Genomic DNA, 20,663 nt, shown 5'->3' on the forward strand with positions numbered 1-20,663 from the left:
CTACTTTCATATGCAATCTTGCCTCTCCTCCGGCTGTTATTCTTGAAGAATGATGTCCTTTTTTTCTCAGACTAATATTTCCATCTGTGCTCTGAACCATATTATCTCCTCCTTTCCTCAAGGGCTGGTCTGCATCTTCTCTGCTCCCTCTCTTCTGGCTTTCTTCCATTGAAACTGCTCATGATTTAAGACCCTTAAAGATTGAACTCTTTCCCCAGCTGAACTGCAGTCTCCTAGAAGGCAAGGGCAGAGTGTCTTTCTAATAAAGATTCATTGAATAGCCTGACCAGGTGGTGGCGCAGTGGGTAGAGCATCGGACTGGGATGTGGAAGGACCCAGGTTTGAGACCCTGAGGTCTCCAGCTTGAGCGCGGGCTCATCTGATTTGAGCAAACCTCACCAGCTTGGACCCAAGGTCGCTGGCTCAAGTAGTGGGTTGCTCGGTCTGCTGAAGGCCCACGGTCAAGGCACATATGAGAAAGCAATCAATGAACAACTAAGGTGTCGCAATGAAAAAACTAATAATTGATGCTTCTCATCTCTCTGTTCCTGCCTGTCTGTCCCTATCTATCCCTCTCTCTGACTCTCTCTCTGTCTCTGTAAAATAAATAAATAAACAAAAAAAGATTCATTGAATATATGAGTGAATGCATTAATTTTGAAATATTCTAAAATATTTAATGGACAATAGTTAGTCTTTGTCAGTGTCTACCCCAAAATTTGTATTTTCTTTTGTTGAAAAAGAAAACTTAGATGAAAGTTAGAGCCTCTTCTTCAGAGGCATGGTAAAACAAGCTACAAATGTATTACATTTAAAATAGAGATATGTCTGATTGGTAATCAACTGTCAATTTGGCAACCTAATGACCACTTGACAGCATTTGAAGCATCATACTAAAACTGAGAAGCTGGAGATCCAGGAACTCTTTCTCTTATTGCTACCTGAGTCTTCTTGACTTCTCTTTATTCTGCAAAGTCAAAAAGGCACCCAAAGAGCCTGATGAAGTTTTCCCTAGGATGAGAACCACTGTAGCAGGTAGCTACTATTCCTCTCAGTCACACCCTTTATTACACTGTTCGTTTAGAATGTAAACTACAAATCAATTTCATTGGATTTTTCTGTCACACCCAATATTGTGCCTATTCTCTCTTCACTATACAGGCTTTTCCTGGAAGAGTTCATTGACTACCATGACTTAGGAAGGTTCAGCAAGACACAGCGGAAAGAACATGGACTTTGGATTTAGTGAGGGTTAGTTGAATCCTGGTTTTACCACTTATTAGCTATGTGGCTTTTGGTATTTGGTCTTTCAGAATCTCAGTGTCCTCATCAGTAGAAAATAATGTATAGCTCAGAGTTGTCATGGACATTAGATAATTTTAAAAACATTTATTATGGTGGCATATTTATCATTTTCCATGTTCATAGATGATTTCTAAATATATGCAGCCCCACTTTCCTCTTTAGATTCAAATCAGTGATTTCAACTACATATCTCAAAGACATCTCACAAAGGCATCTTTAATATAGTGACTTAATTTCTCATCTTTCTTTTCATCTTCTATCCTCTGGTATTATTTTTTTAAATTTTTTAAAATTTATTTATTTTGATAGAGAGGAAGGTGGAGAGAGAGAGAGAAGTACATGGATCTGTTCCTGTATGTGCCCTTACTGGGGATTGAACCAGCAACTTTTGTGTTTTGGCCAACACTCTGTCAACCTAGCTATCCATCCAGGGCATAGCCTCTGATATTGTTTAGTTTAAATAAAAGCAACAATAGTTACTCAACTCAAAATTTTGTGCATCATCTTTCATTTTCCTTATTCTTAGTTTTTATCCCCAAGGATCTGCCAGTTAACAAACTCTTGATTATACCTCTAAAATACTTTTAAAAATATAACCTGTTCTCTTCCTCTCCACTTCCACTACCTGTTCTGACTTTTGACTCTTCAACTTGGACCATTGCCTGGCTCCATATAAACTGAGGCATAGCATTCATCTGCTTATACACAAGACATATTTTAGCAGTGTCCTTTGTAACCTTTGTAACCTCTGTGAACCCTCCATGGTACTTACCAAGGACCATGCAGTTGTCAATGCTGTGGACCTCAGTAGCCTGAGTCAATGAGTCACTACAGCCCCCCATATCCAGAGTCACCACACACCCCTGCACTTTGCATCACTATACTCAGGGTCACAGCATGCTCCATCACAACCCCACCCATAGGTGAAGGACTAAATTCAGCCAGTAAAGTCTGTAATAGGTGACTGACAGCTTCTTCAAATGTACAGATACCTATGGAAGGCTTCAGGGATCACAAAGGATCAGGGGAACATGACTCCACCAAAGAAACACAGTAAATTTCCACTAATTGACCTGAAAGAAGTAGAGACAAAAAAATTGTCTCGCAAAAAATTCAAAGTAATTGTTCTAAGATTGCTCAGAAAACTACTAGACAACACTAATAAACAATTAAATGAAATCAGAAAAACAGTACAAGAACAAAATTGTAAGTTCATCAAAAAGATATAAAGCAAACAAAAAAGCAAATTTTGGAGCTGATGGAAACAATGATTGGATTGAAATTCAGCAGAGAGCTTCAATAGTCACCAGGACTAAAGAGAAGAGAGCATCAGTCAGCTCGAAGATAGATCATTTGAAATTATTCAATTGAAGGAACAAAAAGAAAAGGAATGAAAAGAAGTGAGGAAAGCCTGTGGTCCTTAGCATCACTATTAAGAGAAACAATGTATGTCACTGGAGGCCCTGAAGAAAAAAAGAGAAGGACAAAGGGATAAAAGCTTATTTAAATAAATAATGGCTAAGAACTTCTGAAACCTGAGGAGAGATCTGGAAATCCAAGTACATGAAACTACTATGCACCCCAAGATTTCAATCTAAAACATCCTTCTCTAACACACTCTATAAAAAGCTGTCTAAAATAAGCAACAAAGAGAATTTTTATAGCAGCAAGAGAAAAAAATTTCATCATTTAAAGGAACCTCCATAAAGCTATCACAAGATTTCTCAGCAGAATCCTTGCAGGCCAGGAGAGAATGGGATGCTATATTCAAAGTGCTGAAAGAGAAAAAACTGGCAGCCAAGAGTATTTTACCCAGCAAAGTTATCATTCAGAAGTGAAGGTAATATAAAAACTTCTAATAAACAAAAGCTGAGAGAACTCATCTTCACTAGACATGTTTCACAGGAAATGCTGAAAGTCTGTCTCCAAGCTGAAATGAAAGTACACTAACTAGCAATATGAATACATATGAAAATACAACACACTGGTAAAGATATGTATACAGTCAGAATCAAATGCACTATGCTATAATATGGTGGGTGTTAACCACTTAACTCTAGTAGAAAGGTTGAAGAACAAAAGATTAAATTGACTGTAATTACAATAAATTTATTAATGGATACACAGTACAAAAAGATGTAAATTGTGGCATCAAAAATATAAAATGTTGGAATACGAGTAAAAGGATAGGAGTTTTGTATGCAATAAAAATTAAGTTCCTGTTAGTTTAAAATGGACTGTTATATCTATATTTCAAATAAGCCACAGGGAAAAATTCTATAGTAGGTACATGTAATATTAAGAGAAGGGCATCGAAATATACCACTAGGGAAAATTATCACCTCACAAAGGAAGACAGCAAGAGAAGAGGAAAGAGACTACAAAAACAGCCAGAAAACAACTAACAAGATGGCAATAGTAAATCCTTACCTATCAAGAATTACTTTAAATGTAAGTGGAGTTTAATTAAAAGGTACTGGATGGATAAAAAACAAAACAAAACAAAAAGATTCAACTGTATTCTGTCTGCAAGAGACTATTTCAGCTTCAAGGACAGAGATAAGCTGAAAGTGAGGAATGGAAAATAATATTCCATACAAATAGAAACTAAAAGAGAGAGCAGGGGTAACTATACTTAACATTAGATAAAATAGAGTTTAAGTCAAATACTGTAATAAGAGACAAAGGTCATTATATAATGGTAAAGTGATCAATTCATCAAGAGGATATAAAAATTATAATTATATATCTACTCAATATTGGAGCACCTAAATATATTAAGCAAATACTAAGAGATCTGAAGGGAGTAACAGACAGAAGTACGATACTAGTTAGGGACTTTTAATACCTCATTTTGCAAACAACCAAAGTGTCCATCAGTAGATGAATGGATAAAGGAAATGTGGTATGTATGTATACAAGGGAATATTGTTCAGTCATTAAAAAGAGTGGAATCTTGCCATTTATGACAACATGGATAGACTTAGAGCATTATATATTCATCCCAGGAAATTGCTTAGTTTCAGGGAGGGACAGGTCAGCCAGATGGGGAGGGAGAGTCGAGTTCTAACCAAAGTAGGGCATGATAATGTGACTAGCTTCCATGGAGAACCTTGCTTTTTCTTCAGATCAAACATATTCAATGTCTTGAGACAGTCCTCTTGCTAATCTGTGCACACATTTCTTTAGAGATGGATGCTTTTGGAAGGAAAGTACAAAATGACAGTGTCTGAGAGCAGTGCTTTTAGCAAGATATTCCTGACCTAGATAAAGAATCTCACATTTTAGGGCAAAACCCATGATCCCAATTTTCTCGCCAGTTCCATGACATATTTAGTGAATTTAGGACAATTTTTAAACCTTTTCCAATATAAAATATTATGAATATAAATATAAGATTGTTAGGTATAATACAGTTGTCATCCATCTTTTGTTTTTGTCATTCTTACCCTCGATGGGATGGAAGCTGCTCTGGAAATCAGGCTATTAAAATGTCCCTTTTTCAAATGTATTAACAAATGTAATTGGTTCATGTAAAAGAGAACATGGAATCTCAATGGTTGCCTGAGGAAGAAAAGAGATATTAACAATGGAGAGGATAATAGGAGAGTTGATTGTAGCTTCAAATGTGATGAACAGATAGAACATGCTTTTTGACAGTCCAGGTTATAGTTTTAGCCATTGAAAGTCATAGCTTTCTCACCCTTTCTTTAGGGTTTGCTGAGAAACAACAGGATAACCTCTCAGTGCCAACATGACCATCTTCTAGAAACTCTGTAGAAGATGTCTTTAGTGCCCATGTCACCTCCCTTGCAGGCATCTAATTTTAGCCATAGCTGTGTTGTATAGTTCTGTGCATGCTCAAATTCTTCACAAGAGTGTACCAGTTTGTGAAGGCTGTGGTAGCAAAGTACCATTAACCGAGTGGCTTACAAACAGAAATTTATGGTGTCATAGTTGTGGTGGATAGAAATTTAAGATCCAGGTGTTGCCAGGTCAAGCTTTCTCTGAAAGGCTAGGGAAGGGTATATTCTAGGCTTCTTTTCTAGTTTCAGACAATTCCTTAGCCTGTGGCAGCATAACTCCAATCTTCACATGATATTCTTGTGTGCTTGTATGTGTGTCCAAATTTCACCCTTTTTGTAAGGATACCAGTCATATTGGAGTAGGACCTGCCTTAATGACTTCATTTTATTTGGTTACCTCTGTAAAGACCCTATGTTCAAATAAGGTCACATTTTGAGGTGCTGGGGGTTAAGACTCCAACATAAAAGATTTGGAGGTAGGTTAGGGGGACACAATTCAACCCATAACAGTGTCACACCTTAAACCTTGCTTTCTGTGTTATGGCTTTTGTGAAACTGAAGCTGTGGAAGTCTTCTGGGCTTAGAAGGTGAGGCTGTTGACATCTTCAATCAGTGTCAACTGATTGGGGCAGTCTTCAATCAGTCAGGGGTGAGACCCAGTGGAAAATGCTCCTTTAGATGGATTATTCTGGCAGGAATTTTATCTTTTCTCAGAAGTCCTGATGAGAATGGGTCTTAATTGCTACAATAGCAACTTCATTAATGCACCCCACATTGGCTTTCCTCCATCTCACTGTCCTTTTCTCATACGACAATTTCTTGTGATTTCCCTCTGAAGCAAATTACAATGTTCTGCTGAGATTATCTCCTGTCTTATACTCTGCTTTTGAGATAATACAAACTGCTGCTTTTTCTATATTCAGTAGAAAATTAAGTGCAGGGGGTCCTTGGGTTACGGCATAGTTCCATTTCTACAATAGTGACATAACCCGAATTTTGGTATAAGTCGAAACACACCCTAGCTTAAGTCACTTACCTATCTTAACACAGTTGAAAAATCATAATCTAGAACATAAAAACACAACTAAGCCACAGAAAAAGGAAAATGACATAAACATACTGTACTGTAGTGTGTATTCTTCCGCTGTGTGGCCAAACTAGTTTGCCCACATAGGCCATAAGTACAATGCTAACAGCATACGCTGAAACATTCACGTCTCAATTTTTAAAAATTTTTATGGGAGTGAGTGTCATAAACATGTAACATTATGTCAAGACTGTCATAACCCGAGGGCGCCCTTTACTCCCCTACAAGGTTGCATTTCAGTTTAAGTTATATGTGACAGTAGTATCTGTGGTTATATTAACTCTGAAAAAGTGTATTTTTCTAGTCTACATAAACATGGCCTGTCTTGCTAGTCTGGTTACTGTAGACATATAGAAAGTGTAACTTTATTGCTGAAAATACCTTTGAGACCCTACTCTCATTTTCACTGGTGGGAAAACTGAAGTTCAGAGTATAATTGATAATACAAGAAGTTAGAAGCAAGATAGGGCTAGGACCTGGATTCTCTGATATCTAAATTAGCATTTTCCCACTACCTTAAATTCCGATTGCCAAGAACATTTTATATGTTATTAAGTGGCATTCTTTTCAGAGGGTGTTTTGTAAGCTTTTAAGATAATGGAATAGAAACTCCTTTAATCAGGGAAAATTCCCATTTATATTTGTGACTAATGGGATTAATGTCTTACATAGAATGGGTGCTAAATAAATAGAATGTTAGCTCCATAATGGCACAGGATATTGTCTGGTATGTTTACTGATATATACCAAGAACCGAGAATCATGCCTGACCCATAGTAGGCATTTAACAAACATTTGTTAAGTGAGGAAACAGATGTATACATGCTTAAACATAGGAAATACTTGTTTCTGTCTCTTTTGCCTTCTGTTAGAGGGCCACCTAAAACCTGTTAATAATAGTACAATTTATGCATGTCAAGGAATGTTCTAGGTTTTTTACATATGTCCATGATCTAATTTAATCATCACAATATTCCTATGAAGTAAGGAAACTGAGGTTTATGGGAGTTTTATTATTATTCCAATATCCCAAAGCTAATGATTGAGCCAACTATGTGTCACAATGTTGTCTGATTAACATGACTTAGATAATTGCAGTGTCAATGCTATAGAAAATGAGGGCACAGGAGCTCAAGCTAGTCTCTACTTATAGAGAGAGCAATCATCTTGCAAACATTGTAAACCAAAAAGTGAAATTCTCAATTCAGAGTTTTCTATGAATCTGCTAGGGTGTGATGACTCATCATCAGGGTGCTGGTTCATGGGGGGGGGGGAGTGAAAGGTTGGGTTAAAGAGAGTGTACTGATTTTGGAGCACTGTCCTGTGGTGCAGGGTTTGACACTGGCAAGGATGCAAGGACACCATGCTGGCACACAATTATGATGGGTTTTGAAAGCTTGAAGAAAACAATGGCCTGCGCCAAGACAAGTAAACATGACAGAATTGCCATAGAAGATGGTGGAAGAAGGATCCAAAAGGCTCTGAGAAATGGGCATTCTAGCCTGGAAGTCCTACGGAAGACTAGAAAGCCCAACAATAGTTGATTATACTCCTAATTCCCGGAACATGTCAATATGTTATCTTCCGTGGCCAAAGGGACTTTGCAGATGTGATGAAGGATATTGGGATGGGGTGATAACCCTGGATAACATGGTGCTCCCAATTTAATCACAAGGGTCTTTATAAGGGAAGGAGGGCTGCAGGAAAGTTTAAAAAGAAATGTGATAGGAAGCAGAGGTTCAAGTGATAGGATCACCAGCTTTGAAGATGGAGAAGAGGGACATGAGCTGAGGAACGTGGTAGCCTCTGGAAGCTGAAAAAGGCAAGGAAATGAATTCTCCTCTAGAGCCTTTAGAAAAGAATCCAGCTTGGCTGACCTCTTGGTCTCAGCCCAGTGACACCAATTTCAGACTCTGACCTCCAGAACTAAAACAATATATCTGTGTTGTTTTTTAAAAAGCCACTAAGTGTGCGTTAATATGTTACAGCAACAATAGCAAGCTAATACTAATATAGGCATGTATTGCTAACATAACACACCTGCACCCAGCAGTATTTGAGGATTTAGAGCTGTTGCATCTTTGGTAATAGGGGCAACTATCTGACTACTCCAGACTGTCTTCTCCAGTAGTTATGCCGCAGCATTTCCATACTGAAATATGTGTTGTTTTACTTTCAATTAAATTCTTTTTATTTTTCCTTTATATTTCTTCTCTTTGGGTTCAAAATCCTGAAGATCTGTTTGTACAAATCTACCTAATTTTTGCTCTTATAATTAAATTTTTTTTAATATTTTATTTATTGATTTTACAGAGAGAGGAGAGAGATGGGGGGAGGAACGAGAAGTATGAACTTATAGTTGCTTCACTTTAGTTGTTCATTGATTGCTTGTCATATGTGCCTTGAGTGGGCAAACCCAGGGTTTTGAACTGGTGGCCTCAGTGTTCCAGAAGGACGCTCTATCCACTGCACCACCACAAGGCAGGCGTTTTGCTCATATAATTTAACAAATTCCTAAAGGTCTTCTCTTCCTGAGTTTGGATCTGTACTCAGCCCTCCTCCCAGGGCATGCTGTCATCTGGTTATGGTTATTGATTGAGTGCCACTGACTGGTAGGGTACAGAATGTTAACCTCATTCCACAGGGGCTTGCACTCAGGCGAGGAAGTAACAGTTTCTCTAAGCATGGGTGGGACCTGTTCTACACCCACAGGAGGCCTGCTGGGAGGCACTGCATAGGGGGTTGGTGATTTAGGGTACTTCTCAAAAGTGTTTCGGATATTTCCGTCAAACTGCTGGAAATGCACTCTTTCCAGGTCACTGCGCACTCTCATCAAAGACCCGGCAGGGTTATGAATTCAACTGGTACTATAATTCACCAGGTAAACTTGGATTTGATTGACTCAAAGCCTGAGTTAGATTTTTGGATATTTTATTCCTACTGTTCCTACTACTATAAGAGAGAAAAAATTTTAAAGCATGTTATAAAAAAATCTTTGATTTGGATCTGTGCCTCGAGGTGAAAGCTTAGCATATGAGATTTTTGTTCTCCATACTTTAAGCTCAGCACTGGCATCAGGAGCAGCCCCCCCAACTGAATTAGCCATTTCAGCCCTGCCTGGTTGGAACTACTGGTTCCTGTAACAGATTATGAACAGAGGGTCAGTGCATTTTACATCCTTGCTACTCCGAGTATAGTCTGCACACCAGCAGTGTACATGTCCTCTAGAAGCTTACTACAAATGCAGAGTCTCAGGCTCTCTCCTAGATATGCTAAATCAGACTGGCATTTTAACAGGACCCCCTACCCCTGGTTGGCAAACTGTGGCTTGTGAGCCACATGCGGCTCTTTGGCCCCTTGAGTGTGGCTCTTCCACAAAATACCACGTGCGGGCGCTACCTCGATAAGGAATATACCTACCTATATAGTTTAAGTTTAAAAAATTTGACTCTCAAAAGAAATTTCAGTTGTTGTACTGTTGCTATTTGACTCTGTTGACTAGTGAGTTTGCTGACCACGGCCCTAGGTGATCCATATGCCCATTGGTCTCAGAAGCACTTCACACACTATCTTGTCCAGGTGAACAAGACTGGGTTCAAAGTTTTCCTTCTCACCATCTCCTGGGTCTGCATTCCCAGTGCTTTTCAATTTGCGGCTTCAAGTGCCGGCCCTAGCCTCAACATACTCTATAGCCTTTCAGATTTAGGCTGAGGAGCAAAGGGCACTGTTCTCTCCCCAAGAAGCCCTAGAAAAAGTAGGTTGTCTCTCAATAGTTCCCACTGGGTCACACCTTATTCCTGAACCCATCACTAGGGCTAGAGAAAAGAGAAAGAGATGGACATACTGACCAATCAGAGGCTTCAAGACTGTAAAAAGTGGTGAGGGCCAGCCAGAAATGCCCGGCAAACATTGTCCAGGAGTAATTGATGGGCTACCCCAGGGGAGTATCTGGAGACTTGATGAGTATTGCTTTACCAAAAAGGCAAATAAATTCTTGGTCGACAAAACAGTTGTTGACTATGTATCTCCTGCTGAGTTTTCTAAAAGGTAGGCTTTAAAAAAATGTATCCCCATCCCTCTACCTCAACCCCTTTGGCAACCATCAGCTTGTTCTCTTTGTGGATCTGTTTCTATTTTGTTTTGCTTATTTATTTTTTGGGGTTTTTTTTCAGATTCTACATATAAATGAGATCATACAGTATTTGTCTTTCTTTGTCCTACTTGTTTCACTTAGCATAATAACCCTCTAGATCCATCCATTCATGTTGTCACCAATGGCAAGATTTCATTCTTTCTTTCTGTGGTCAATTAATATTCCATTGCATTTGTACCACATTTCTTTATCCAATAACCTATTCATAGGCACTTAGGTTGCCTTCATATCTTGGCTATTATAAATAGCCCTGCAATGAACATAAGGTCGCATATATTGTTTTAAATTAGTGCTTAGGGTTTCTTTGGATATATTCCCTGAAGTGGAATCGCCGGTCATAAGGCAGTTCTATTTTTAATTTTTTGAAGTGACTCCATACTGCTTTCCACAGTGTCTACACCAGTCTGCATTCCCACCAACAGTGCACGAGGGTTCCCTTTTCTCCACATCCTCACCAACACTTGTTGTTTGTTGATTTATTGATGATTGCCATTCTGACAGGTGTGAGGTGATATCTCATTGTGGTTATAATTTGCCTTTGCCTGATGATTAGTAATGTTGAGCATCTTTTCATATGTCTGTTGGACATCTGTACATCCTCTTGGGAGAAGAAATGTCCATTTAGGTCTTCTGCCCGTTTTTTAAATTAGGTTGTTTATTTTGAGGGGTTATATTATATAAATTACTTATAAATTCTGGATATTAACTCCTTATTGATGTATCATTTGAGCGTTTTTGTGATGGTTCCTACTGAGAATGAGTTCTCTTTCCCAGTGGGCTCTAACCCATCATTTTTTTTTTCATTTTTCTGAAGCTGGAAACAGGGAGAGACAGTCAGACAGACCGCATGCGCCCGACCGGGATCCACCCGGCACGCCCACCAGGGGGTGACGCTCTGCCCACCAGGGGGCGATGCTCTGCCCCTCCAGGGCGTCGCTCTGCCGTGACCAGAGCCACTCTAGTGCCTGGGGCAGAGGCCAAGGAGCCATCCCCAGCGCCCGGGCCATCTTTGCTCCAATGGAGCCCTGGCTACGGGAGGGGAAGAGAGAGACAGAGAGGAAAGCAAGTCGGAGGGGTAGAGAAGCAAATGGGCACTTCTCCTGTGTGCCCTGGCCGGGAATCGAACCCGGGTCCTCCGCACGCTAGGCCGACGCTCTACCGCTGAGCCAACCGGCCAGGGCCTTCTATCCCATCATTGAATGTCATTCAGCCCAGCTGAATTTTGACCTCACCTTCTTCTAAGTAAAGGCTGGCTGACACCATCCTACTGTTCTTCTTCCCAGAATGGATTGTTGGGACTCATCCTTTGTTGCATAAACAGTCTTCTGTCACTGCTGGCAACCTCATCTACAAACCTGCAGACTCATGTACATGCAGGAACTGCTCGGGACTATTTCTACATTGGTTTACTTGCACCTACAGTTGCGATTTTTTATTTCAGGTGTTCACCTTCCAATTCATGACAACATTTCTTTCCTGGTATGTAGCCCAATGAATAAGATCTCCAAGATGATGTTTTTTTCTGGGTTTTAGACGTTGCAGCCTATGAATGACCTCACTTTCAAAATATTGATCATTTCATATTTGTGTTTTTTGGTTCCCAGAGAAATAGACTATCACAGAAATGAACGTTATTACCATCTGAGCTGTTGGGAAAACAGCTGTGTTGGACTTGCTCACTTGCACTTTGCATGATTAGTGCATGAGCACATGGCAGTGCCACGTGTGTATAGTCTATGTAAGGCTATGGGTGTTCTCCCTCAGTGTGGATTGCAGATAGCCTGCCCGCCACTGTGAGGGGCTGTTTTGCTGTTCATTCGCCTGCTGCCACGAGAAGGGTGTTCCCTGCCTGTTTGCTTGCCCACCATTGTGAGAATCTAATAAATGGGGAAGGACCAACGCTTTCTAGGGCCACAGTTCCCCTACCATCTGCCCCAACTCAGGGTGAACCTGCCTGGCCTCAGCCACTAGCATCATATTAGCAAACACTTTTTAGTCCACATGCCATGTTCCTTCAGCCTGTTTATGGTGGTATGTGCCACTCTAGTGTACTGTTCCGGGCATGATGGCGTGTGCCACTCTAGTGTGCTGTTCCCGGGCATGATGGCGTGTGCCACTCTAGAGGACTGTTCCCGGGCATGATGGCATGTGCCACTCTAGTGTACTGTTCCCGGACATGATGGCGTGTTCCACTCTAGAGGACTGTTTCCTGGCATGATGGCATGTGCCACTCTGGAGGACTGTTCCCGGGCATGATGGCGTGTGCCACTCTAGGACTGTTCACAGGCATGATGGCGTGTTCCACTCTAGAGGACTGTTCCCGGGCATGATGGCGTGTTCCACTCTAGAGGACTGTTTCCTGGCATGATGGCATGTGCCACTCTGGAGGACTGTTCCCGGGCATGATGGCGTGTGCCACTCTAGGACTGTTCACAGGCATGATGGCGTGTTCCACTCTAGAGGACTGTTCCCGGGCATGATGGTGTGTGCCACTGTAGAGGACTGTTCCCGGGCATGATGGTGTGTGCCACTCTAGTGTGCTGTTCCCGGGCATGATGGCGTGTTCCACTGTAGAGGACTGTTCCCGGGCATGATGGTGTGTGCCACTGTAGAGGACTGTTCCCAGGCATGATGGCGTGTGCCACTCTAGAGGACTGTTCCCGGGCATGATGGCGTGTGCCACTCTAGAGGACTGTTCCCGGGCATGATGGCGTGTGCCACTGTAGAGGACTGTTCCCAGGCATGATGGCGTGTGCCACTCTAGAGGACTGTTCCCGGGCATGATGGTGTGTGCCACTCTAGAGGACTGTTCCCGGGCATGATCGTGTGTGCCACTCTAGAGGACTGTTCCCGGGCATGATGGTGTGTGCCACTCTAGAGGACTGTTCCCGGGCATGATGGTGTGTGCCACTCTAGAGGACTGTTCCCAGGCATGATGGTGTGTGCCACTCTAGAGGACTGTTCCTGGGCATGATGACGTGTGCCACTCTAGAGGACTGTTCCCGGGCATGATGATGTGTGCCACTCTAGAGGACTGTTCCCGGGCATGATGGTGTGTGCCACTCTAGAGGACTGTTCCAAGGCATGATGGCATGTGCCACTCTAGAGGACTGTTCCTGGGCGTGATGGCCAGCAGTCCATCATGAATGCTTTTACCACTTTTTACTTTCCTGCCTCAGAGCTTTGCCAAAGTGGAGGAAGCTTTATTGACCTACAGGTAGGACAAATTGAAGTGAAGAGACTGTAGTCTGTAGATAATGGCCCTATCCTTCCATGCTTCAAAGGGATATTTCTGAGGCATAATCTACCAGTTTTCTCAGAGTGTCCCCGGAAAGACAGATCCCAGCTTCCCTCAGTAACCAACACAGTCACACATCCTTTGTTGGCTTTTTGTCATTTACACTTAAAATCAATGTCTGCCTATCTGTCTGTCTCTTTGTCTCTCTTTCTCTCTCTCTCTTTGGCTTTCTCCCCATTGCTTCTTCACTCCTGCCTCCTGGAGTCACCTCCCAAATGAACTACCTGTACCCTCCAGCCCTGGGACACCAGGTTCTTGGACCAAATTTCCCCTACTACCTTTTTTAATATAGCCTGCTTGTGAGCTAAGAATGATTTTCACAGGTTAAAATGAATGAAAAAAATCAAAAGAAGAACAAAAGTTTGTGACGTATGAGAATTATAATAAAGTCAAATTTCAGTATCTATAAAGTTTTATTGGAACATAGCTACACCCATTATTTTTATATATTATCTACGGCTGCTTATGCACTGCAGTACAGGGTAGAGTAATTATGGCAGAAAGCACCTGGTCTATTAAACCTAAATTACTATCTGAGTCCATAGTAAAAGCTTGCTTACCTATGATCTAGACAATAAATGCTCATTAAAATTGAATTGTGAGACTATCACATATAGACTAAACTCTAGCATTCTATATTACACCAAAACCGTTTCTTTCAGAATATTTTGTGCACTTAAAAAGTTTGGCAGAATTTCGACCTGATTATCATTTTTAGACCTCAGACTAAGATTGAATGTTGTAGTAAACTCTCTTCTGGTTATATATACAGAATGTGGAATTTAAAATCCCAAAAATAAATTTTAATATTTGACTTTAGTATTTACTTCTTAAATCATCTATTTAGTGCTTGCCACATAGCAGGTAGATGGGGAATATTTAATAATAAACAAAAACTGACTGTACTGTTCTGATACTATGTAGTTATCCTGTTTTGAGTTTGAAAATTAGGTTGTTATAGAGACAAGTGTTTCATTTTGTAAAATAAGTGGTCCCGGGCCACAGGAAAACAAGCCTCTTCTTTATGGCTGGTTACAGTCACGGTTTGAAGTCATTTGATCTATTCATGTATTTCTAGAGCATGAAGTCCCTTTGCAAACAGAAAGTAATCAACACCTAAGAATTTTTCATTTTCCTTTATTACATTTTGCTATACCTGCAAGTTCCTCATTACTTAGTAATATAATACACTTGGAAAATGTCCAATAACTTACATTTAATATCAACTAAGGTATATTAATGTATCCAATTCTATTCATGTGAAATGTCTTTCCTTACTGAAAAATCATTAATAGTTTTCCATTGCTCACAGGTTACTTCCAAATTCCTTAGATAGACTCATCCTGGGTGCAGCATGTCTCTGACATTATCTCCCACTGTCATCCAGTTAAATGTCCTTTTACTCTGAGAAGCATCCCCAACCTCTCTGGCCTCTCTTCTTAGGTATTTGGGTTCCCTGGAAGCAGACTTGGAGACAACGATTTGTGTGCAAGGGATTTCTTAATGCAGTGCTCCCATGAGAAAATGGCGAGGGAAGGAGGACAGGGGAGAGTACGATTGCAGGGGAGCTTTGGAGTGTAGGCTGCTTCTCAGCCTTTGTCTTGCTTTGGGGAACAGGAGCTGGACTTTTATACTCTCACAACCCTGAGTCATTCCCTAAAGGCTGCAGAGGGGTTAGTAGAATCCTAGGCACTGTGGGGTTTTTGTACATGCATCCAGAGTGGCTCTAGGCATCTAAGGACATCTTCTGAACAAAGTCACAGATACAAGCCATCACAAGCAGAAGCACGGCAAAGCTGAGAAGGGTGCACAGAAGTGGTGAGAAGGATCTCAGTTTTTATTACATCATTTCCTCTGGCGTGCACTTGCCATGTGGTATGTACCACCTTCTACTTCCAAATACCGTTGGAAGAAAGGAGCCCTGAGAGTGAACTTGGCTCCCTACCCCATCAAGGAACCATGTCTAAACTTCTCTTAGTCTCAGAGGTTGTGCTTCTTTGATCAAGCATAGTACTGTGCCCTCAGAGGGTTACTCTCCAGATTAAAGAAGATACCTGGAAAACTAGCCCAGGATTGGGCTTCCATGCGTGTCAAATCTGAGGTTGTCCTACTTTGCCAGTCTCTGGAAACACCTTACTCTCCTCATCATAATCTATAATTAGTCTCTATTATATGACACAGTGGAATGAATCATGAGCATCTTGATTTGGTACAGTTAAGCACCACTACACACACATCATGCCCTAGTTAAGTTAAGCAGGACTTCTCAACCTCTATTGACATTTTGAACTGGATCATTCTTTGTAATGGGGGCTGGCCTGTGCACTGTAGGTTGTTTAGCAACACCCTTGACCTCTCCTCACTACATCCTGGTAGCACTCCCCCAAGTTGTGATAAGCACAGATGTCTCCAGACCTTGCCAGACTTCCCTTAGGGAGCAACAGCACTCCTGGCTGAGAACCACCGGATGAGAGACATTCCTAGGGGCTGTGCAGAATTGGTTTCAATCTTGGAAACCATGTAGGTTGATTAATAAGAGCAGCTTTCAATGCTAGAAATATTTTCTTTCTTTCCCACTCTAAAGAATAAAATTTTTCTTCTTTTCTTAAAGATTTTATTTATTGATTTTATTGAGAGAGGAAGCGAGAGAGACAGGAACATCGATCTGTTCCTGTATGTGCCCTGACTGGGGATCGAACCAGCAACCTCAGTGCTTGAGACAATGCTCCAACCAACCAAGCTGTCTGGCCAGAGCAATAACAGAATTTTTCATGCATGATGCTGTGTTTGTTTGTTGTCTTGGACATTGGGACAGGTTAGAAAGAAGAACCTTACATATTCCAAATGCAAGAATTTGAGGAGTCATGCTTCTAGCTACATGTGGGTCTCAGAGACTCAGAGAGCTCCCATCATAAGTTCCTGAAGCAGCCGGGATTTGAATGCAGACTGCCTCGCTCACTCCAGTGCTGGGCAGCAGCCATTGAAAGGTGCCTGTACCATTGCTCCTGGGGAAGTGGGGCTGGGGGGCCCAGGACTACCTCAGCCCACCTCCCTGGCTCCCTTCTTAGCTCAGGTACTCCGCAGGTCCAAGCATTCCTTTCAATACGATTTGCAAATGACTAGTCCAACTTTCTTATTTTACAAACAAGGAACTTAGGCCCAGAGAGGTACAGGAACAAGTTCAGCTTCATTGCTCATTTTCAACAAAGCCCAGATTTAAGCTGGCCCAGTGTTCTTTTCCCAGTAGCCCTCCCAACCATGCTGCTCAAGACATCCAGCAACATGAAGCAGGCAGACATTTTCCTTAGAACCAGTCTAAACTACTTGCTTTAGCATTGCGGATGCACCAAAAAGATACTACATTCAAGCTGATCACGTGTTGTTTCTAAGGGGAAACCTCTCTTTCCCTCATTTCCACCTTTCCTGCAATTGCAGAGCCCTTGACACCTCTCTGCCCACCGCCGGTGGTTTTCAGAGCTATCGGGATATGAAACGTGCCCACAAGCAAATCACCAGCTGTATTCCCATTTTCCTGATGATCTCCAGCAAGCCCCCTGGTCTGAGGCTCTCCCTTTTTCCAGCTGAGTTTCTGGCCCTGGGCGACCTGCCCGCTGTGCACTGCTGCTCTTGCTGGGAGGTCCAGTGTGGGGTGGATGGAGAATTTCTTCTCTGTCGTCCTCTGTTTAGCAGTGTCTTGTGCCCTGGAGCTTTATAGAGTTTTTAATGCATGTGTCCAGGGACCCTCCATAAGGCACAGACATTTGTCCAATAGTAGATGCTGCGTAGAGAGATAACCCTAATTAACTGAATAAATGATTCCATGAGGTATTCAAACTGGATCAAGCTGAGTGTGCAGAAATGTTTGTTTTGTTTTGTTTTAATGAGTTCTGTCCCAAGAGGCCCCTTAGTTCCTCAAATGGAAAAAAAGGACATTTCTGACAGGTTCAGCTCACTGGACCCACAGATATGCCAGAGAGCCTCAATTCCCTGTGGTCACCCAGTGGAAGCAAAAGCTGACACTTGACTGCACTATCAGAAGTAATTCCCACAGCTTAGAATCTGTCTGAAAGCTGGGCTCTTTCCTTGCCGCAGAGCTGGCGTGGGTCTCTCTTTCCTTGGTGCTTCCTGTCAGTGCCGGGATTCCCAAGTGTCCTCGTCATGGCCCTTCTGACTCGGCCTAGTCCTGAGGTTCCCCAGTTCCACACTGACTGGCCAAGCACTGATCGTGTTCAAGATGAAGTGTGAGGGGTGGAGGAAGGACTGGGAAAAAGCAAACCTGCAAGTGTAGAAAAGGAGAGTTCTGGTTTATATTAGTGTTAAATAACTGTTTGCAATTTATAAAGGGTTTTAGATACACTTCATAGACGCAACAGCCCTGGGAGCTGGGCATTGCTTTCCTTATGCGGTTTCAGTTTTCTGACAGTACAGTCAGGAAAATGATACGTGTCCTCAGAGGAGCTGTACTCGCTCTCTTTAATGAAAACCAAATGTATGTCATCTCATTTTTCCATTCATGCCCGGACTTTTAGAAACCTGAAATTCTAATGTAATGGATGCTTATAGTTATAATATCAACCTTTATAATTGATGTGTTTTCTCCCTTTTTTTTGGTTCTGATTTTCGATTTCTGTTGCATTAGCCTCAGATGATTATCACATATTATGTTCTCATAATCTGCTTCAAATATTTTGAAAGAGGACACATGAGAAAATAAATGAATTTTAAAAAGTGAGAGAAAGGGGAGCTGGGATGTAAAGTGAGGATCCCCCATATTGAAAGAAAAATGAAAAGTCATAATATACTGAAATCAACAGCCGGGGTTAGAGGAATGGAGATAGCAGAGTGGGAATAGAAGAGGGTCCGAAAGAAAAGCTCTAGTTGCCACCAAAGAGACATGGTCAGGGCTCTAGGAATCCGATATCTTGCAACCTGTGAAAGGATAGGAATAAAACATGTGTTCCTCTGTGCTATATACTGTCCATCAGTCGTAGGAAATTATCAGAGATTCACAGGAAAAATTAAAGGAGATTCCTGTCATCTCATTAAATTATTAAATATAGTTAAAATTTTTATGACTGCTTAATATTCTTTTATATACCCTAATTTATCAGCCCATCATGCTATTTTGTGGACATTTAGGTTGAAGGCATTTATTGTTTTGCCAGATCTTTATTTGCTCTCGTTCGTTAGGTAACTGCTTCTTTCCCCAGCTAGTGATACATGACTTGGATGGGGGATGTTAAACAAAGAACCTCACCATGTGCTGGTGGTTGGTTCAACAGAGGGATCTGTGGTCAGGCCAGGCCAGTCAGATGCTTTCACTGGGATCTCTTTGAATTGGGAATCTCATTGGGTGTAGAAAAGTGAAGTCATGAGCCCAGAGTTGTAAGGAAGGAGGGTTTCAATTCATGGAGAACACAGCAAGAATGGAGAAAAAGCTGACACCAAGAGTGTTCTGGTGACATGGACCTCCTGCTTTAGGGGTCCCTAACTAAAATTACACTGTTGCTGGTTATGGGAGCCAAACAATCTAATTTTGCTAAAGATAGATTCCTCAGCTACATTAAGGCATAATTGACAAATAGAAATTACATACAGTTAGGATGTACACCATGATGATTTAATGTACATATACATGGTGAAATGATTACCACAATCAGTTAACACATCCATCACCTGATACAGTTACCATTTTTTGTGTGCGGTGCAAACACTCAAAAATCTACTCTCAACAAATTTCAAATCTACTCTCAAACAAATAGGGGATTACTATTAAATGTAACCACTATGCTGTTCTATAGATCCCCAGAATTTACTCATCTTACAACTGAAAGTTTGAACCAGTGGTGGGATTCAGCTGGGTCGCACCAGTTTGGCAGAACCAATACCTAATTTTTTGTTGAGTTTGGTGAACTGGTTGTTCAAATGGCACTTGTCATCAGGGTTCTCTCTAAGGTGGGCGCCTGGGCAGCTGCCCAATGTGGAAATCACAAATTTACATTCCTTACTCTTTTTTTAACGTTCATCTGTGCAACAGTGTATTCTGAGTGCCCATAGTAATGTTCATTTCATCTACAGGTGAAAAAAATTGCCAGTGGAATGCCAATCAAGAAGAAATATGGGCCTGGCCTGTGGTGGTGCAGTGGATAAAGCATTGAAGCATTGATCTGGGATGCTAAGGTCACCGGTTCAAAACCCTGGGCTTGCCTGGTCAAGGCACATATGGGAGTTGATGCTTCCTGCTCCTCCCCCCTTCTCTCTCTCTCTCTCTCTCTCTCTCTCTCTCTCTCTCTCCTTATTTCCCCTCTCTAAAATGAATAAATAAAATCTTAACAATTTATTTTAAAAAGAAGCAATATGGAAATATCTTAACAGTTTTATTGTTTTTTATCAGGTATTATTGAGTATTTTTTCATTAATATTTTAAAACTGTTATAATCTAGTTTTATGTACCTCTTATTGTTCTTATTTAAGTATTAAATGTGTGAAATAATAAACTACCTTTTGCTATATCCTTTTTTTATACTTAAAACTGTCATTAAGGCAGAGAACCGGTTGTTAAATTATTTGAATCCCACCATGGTTTGAACCCTTTGACCAGCATTTCTTCTTAATTCCTGGAAGCTACTGTTCTACTCTGTTTCTATGAGTTTGAAATTTAAAAATTCCATGTATAAGTGAGAATATACAGTATTTCTCTTATGTATCTGGCTTATTTCATTCAGAATAATGTCCTTCAGTTTCATCCATGTTGTTGCAAATTAGTTGTGGCAGGATTTTCTTCTTTTTTATAGCTAGATAATGTTCCACTGTGTACATATTTCTCATATTCTTTATTCATTCATCCATCAGTAGACACTTAGGCTGTCTCCATACCTTGGCTATTGTGAATAATTCTGCAGTGAACACGGGAGTGCATGTATCTCTTCGAGATCCTGTTTCATTGGCTATATACACAGAAGTAGAATTGCTGGATCACATGGTAGTTCTATTTTTAACTTTTTGAGGAACCTC

At 41.1% G+C, this 20,663-nt stretch overlaps 1 long non-coding RNA gene across 1 annotated transcript in view; it reads left to right on the forward strand.

The window, feature by feature from the left end:
- LOC136316708 (uncharacterized) overlaps nt 1-19,927 on the forward strand; it is a 34,490-nt gene extending 14,563 nt beyond the window's left edge. The window contains exon 3 of the long non-coding RNA XR_010727790.1: nt 19,728-19,927. This is a non-coding gene — a long non-coding RNA (uncharacterized lncRNA). The remainder of the gene's footprint in view (nt 1-19,727) is intronic.
- The last annotated feature ends 736 nt before the right edge of the window (nt 19,928-20,663 follow it).

This window comes from Saccopteryx bilineata, chromosome X (assembly GCF_036850765.1).
Source record: "Saccopteryx bilineata isolate mSacBil1 chromosome X, mSacBil1_pri_phased_curated, whole genome shotgun sequence".
Lineage (NCBI taxonomy): Eukaryota > Metazoa > Chordata > Mammalia > Chiroptera > Emballonuridae > Saccopteryx > Saccopteryx bilineata.